Raw genomic sequence first — 4,929 nt, 5'->3', positions numbered from 1 at the left:
CGTGGTGTTACAGTTGGAGCACGAGCGATGGGACACAGCATCTCCGAGGTAGCCACGAAGCGGAGATTTTACCGTACGACCATTTCACGGGTGTACCATGAATATCAGGAATCCGGTAAAACATCAAATCTCCGACATCGCTGCGGCCGGAAAAAGATCCTGCAAGAACGGATCCAACGACGACTGAACAGAATCGTTCAACGTGACAGAAGTGCAACCCTTCCACAATTTGCTGCAGATTTCAGTGCTGGACCATAAACAAGTGGCAGCGTGCGAACCATTCGACGAAACGTCATCGATATAGGCTTTCGGAGCCGGAGGCCCACTCGTGTACCCTTGATGACTGCACGACACAAAGCTTTACACACTTGATAGCATCAGACATGTTGCCTGGTCGGACGAACCTAGTTTCAGATTGTATCGAGAGGAGGGACTTGTACGGGTATAGAGGCAACCTCATGAATCCATACACCCTGCATGTCAGCAGGGGACTGGTCAAGCTGGTGGAGACTCTTTAATGGTGTGGGGCGTGTGCCGTTGGAGCTATATGGGACGCGTAATACGTCTAGATACGACTCTGACAGCTGACGCGTACGTAAACATCCCGTCCATCACATGCATCCACTCATGTCCATTGAGAATTCCGACGGACTTGGGAAATTCCAGCAGTACAGTGCGACGCCCCACACTTTCAGAACTGCTACAGAGTGGCTCAAGGAATAGTTTTCTGAGTTTAAACACTTTGCCTGGCCACCAAACTCCCCAGATATGAACATTATTGAGAATGTCTGGGATGTTTTGCAACGTGCTGTTCAGAATAGAACTCCACCCCTCCTAATCTCACGCATTTATGGACAGTCCTGCAGGATTTATGGTGTCAGTTCCTTCCAGCACTACTTCAGACATTAATCGAGTCCACGCCACGCCGTGTTGCGGCACTTCTGCGTGCTCGTGGGGGCCATACACGATATTAGGCAGGTATACCAGCTTTTACGGCTGTTCATAGGACGTACAGCACATGTTAGTCTGTTGGGAAATAATGTGTGTGGTGGCGAAGCAGCAAAAATGGCGACAAAGCTGCTCACTTGTAATCTTTAACAATATAAAATGTACCAGCATTCTTATGGACTTCTGTTCATTAAAACTTGTCGAAAATCAGTAAAACCATAATCAGCAATAGTAGCAAATTGCGCTACTGCAACACCCATGGTCTAGGTGTAGCGTCTTTGATTAGTAATCAAAACGTACTCAGTTCTGAGTTTGAAACCTGGCACTTCTTAACCCATGGTCTAGGTGTAACTTCTTTGATTAGTAATCAGGATGCCTTCGGTTCTGCGTTAGAAACCCGTCACCGTTTCCATTTTGATTAACAAGCAGCACTGGCGGACAAAGACTTCCGGCGTAAGATGTCACCCTTGTTCATCCAACGGCCTTATCAAAGAGAGTGGAGGAGTGGACTGAGGATCAGGGCGCTTTCTTGCCCTTGGGCTGCGAAACTGCTCCCAAAGGCGGAAGAATCGGCAATGATCAACAGCATGAAGATGCAGAAGGCAGTGGAAACCCAAAATCCGTATCCACTGGAAAAATGTGGCCTGTAATGGAAAAAGTGACATGATGATCTCTTCATTGCCAAAAGATTTCAGAATAGTCCTCCATTCGGGACTCCCAAAGAACAGGTGGCCATGAGAAAAAGACTGAATAACCAACGAAAGTATAACGTGCTATACGAAGTGGCATGGAATCTAAGAAGCTTGAATGTGATAGGGAAGCTAGAAAATTTGAAAAGGGAAATGCAAAGCCTCAGTCTAGATACAGTAGGAGTCAGTGAAGTGAAATGGAAAGAAGACAAGGATTTCTGCTCAGATGAGTATCGGGTAATATCAACAGCAGCAGTAAATGGTTTAACAGGAGTAGGAGTCGTTGTGAATAGGAAGGTAGGGCAGAGAGTGTGCTACTGTTCAATGACGGGATTGTTCTTATCAAAGTCGACAGCAAACCTACGACAACGTTGGTTTAGGTATACGTGCCGACGTCGCAATCTGAAGTTGAAGAGACAGAGAAAGTATATGAGGATATTAAAATGGTAATACAGTACACAAAGGGAAATGAAAATCTAATAGTTATGGGGGACCCAAATGCAGTTGTAGCGGAAGGAATAGAAGAAAAGGTTACAGGAGAATATGGGCCTGGGACAAGGAAAGATAGAGGAGAAATATTAATTAACTTCTGTAATAAGTTTCAGCTAGTAATAGTGGATACTCTGTTCAAGAATCACAAGAGGAGGAGGTATATTTGGAAAAGGCCGGATGATATGGGAAGATTGCAGTTAAATTTCATGATGTCAGACAGAGATTACGAAATCAGATACTGGATTGTAAGGCGTACCCAGGAGCAGACAATGACTCAGATCACAATGTAGTAGTGATGAAGAGTTGGCTGAAGTTTAAGAGATCAGTCAGGAAGAATCAATACCCAAAGAAGTGGGATAAAGAAGTACTAAGGAATGATAAGATGCCCTTGAAGTTCTCTAAGGCTATAGATACAGCAATAAGCAACAGTTCAGTTGACAGTACAGTTGAGGAGAAATGGACGTCTCAAAAAAGAGCAATCACAGAAGTTGAAAAGAAAAACGTAGGTACAAAGAAGATAACTGTGAAGAAAGCAAGGAAATGGAAAAAAATACTTCAGTTGATCGATGAAAGAAGGAAGTACAAAAATATTGACGGAAATTCAGGAATACAGAAATATAAGTCTGTGAGGAATGAAATCTACAGGAAGTGTAGGAAAGCTAAGACGAAATGGCTCCATAAAAAATGTGAAGAAATCGAAAAAGAAATGACTGTCGGAAGGACTGACTCAGCATATAGGAAAGTCAAAACAACCTTTCGTCATATTAAAAGCAAGGATAGTAACATTAAGAGTACAACGGGAAATCTGCTGTTAAATGCAGAGGAGAGAGCGGGTAGGTGAAAATAGTGCATTGAGAGCCTTTATGAGGGGGAAGATTTGTCTGATGCGAAAGAAGAAGAAACAGGAGTCTACTTGGAAGAGATAGGAGATCCAGCATTAGAATCAGAATTTAAGAGAGGTTTGCAGGACTTAAGATCAAATAGGGTGAAAGGGATAGATAACTTTCCATCATAATTTTTAAAATCAGTGGGGAAATTGGCAAAAAACCACTATTCACGTTGGTGTGTATAATGCATGAGTCTGACGACATACCATCCAAATTTTGGAAAAATCTCATCCACACAATTCGGAAGACTGCAAGAGCTGACAAGTGGGAGAATTATCGCACATCAGCTTAATATCTCAAGCATCCAAACTGCTGACAAGAATAATATACATAAGAACTGAAAAGAAAATTGGAGATGTGTTACATTATGATCAGTTTGGGTTTAGGAAAGGAAAAGACACCAGAGAGGCAATTCCGACATTCAAGTTGGTAATGGAAGCAAGACTATAGAAAAATTGAGACGTTCATAGGATTTGTCGAACTGGAAAAAGAGTTCGACCGTGTAAAACAGTAAAAGATGTTCGAAATCCTGAGAAAAACAGGGATAAGCTATAGGAAGAGACGCGTAATATACAATACGCCAGGAGGGGTTAATAAGAGCGGACGACTAAGAACGATGTGCTCGGATTGAAAAGGGTGTAAGACTGCTCAAACTGTACATCGAAGAAGCAATGATGGAAATAAAAGAAAGGTTGAGAAGTGGAATTAAAATTCTAGGTGAAAGGATATCACTGATATGATTCGCTGATGACATTGCTATCCAGAGTGAAAGTGAAGAAGAATTACATGATCTGCTGAATGGAATGAATACAGAATATGGATTGAAATTAAATGGAAGAAAGATAGAAGGAAGACGAAAGTAATGAGAAGTACCAGAAATGAGAACAGCCAGAAACTTAACATCCTTATAGATGCTCACGAAGCAGACAAAGAACCAATGACGGACGGTACAAGGAAGACATCAAAAGCAGATAAGCACTGTCAAAAAGAACATTCCCGGCCAAGAGAAGTCTACTAGTATCAAGCATAGGCCTTAGTTTGAGGAAGAAATTTCTGAGAATGTACGTTTAGAGCACAGCATTGTATGATAGCGAAACATGGACTGTGGGCATTCCGGAGCAGGAGAGAATCGAAACATTTGAGATGTCATGCTACATACATATGATGAAAAAGTAAGGAATGAGGAGGTCGTGCGTAGAATCGGAGAGAAAAGGAGTATGTCGAAAACACTGACAAGGAGAAGAGACAGGATGATAGGACATCTTTTAAGACATCAGGGAATGACTTCCATGGTACTAAGGGAGCTGTGGAGGGAAAAAACTGTAGAGGAAGACAGAGATTGGAATACATCCAGCAAATAATTGAGGGTTTAAGTTGCAAGTGCTACTCTGAGACGGAGATTTTGGCACAGAAGGGGAATTTGTGGCGGGCCGCATCAAACCAGTCAGAGAACCTATGACTCAAAAGAAAAAAGAAAAACTGAAGCATCGACTAAACCAACAACTGCTCCTGAAGTTACCCGAGTTTCTGAAAAAGCAGCAACCACCACCAGAGCCGCGGTTCATCAAACAGCACAGAGGATGCTTCCACAATTCCAGGAAGGGTAACTGGACAATTACTAGTTCGGTGATCCTTCACTTCCAGGCACGTAACGTAGATGATCCTATCAAACAGCTCCAGTATCTGTTGTGGTCCATCAGCAAAATCTATGACCTCTTACGTAAGCTAACCACTCTCTGCGGTACTAGTCGTTTTACCCACGAAGAAATTCTTAATCAGTTGCTTAAGCGTTTTCATAGACAACGTACATATTAGGGAAGCGCTCAAATTTTTTGCAGCAATTCAACCGGAACACTTAATGTTATATTTCCTCATCACGGAGACTACGGGAGAGCAGTCACTGATAAGCTATG

Source organism: Schistocerca serialis, chromosome 5, assembly GCF_023864345.2.
Source record: "Schistocerca serialis cubense isolate TAMUIC-IGC-003099 chromosome 5, iqSchSeri2.2, whole genome shotgun sequence".
NCBI classification, from domain to species: Eukaryota; Metazoa; Arthropoda; class Insecta; order Orthoptera; family Acrididae; genus Schistocerca; species Schistocerca serialis.
The sequence above is the reverse complement of the archived record's forward strand: the minus strand, read 5'-3'. Positions refer to the sequence as shown.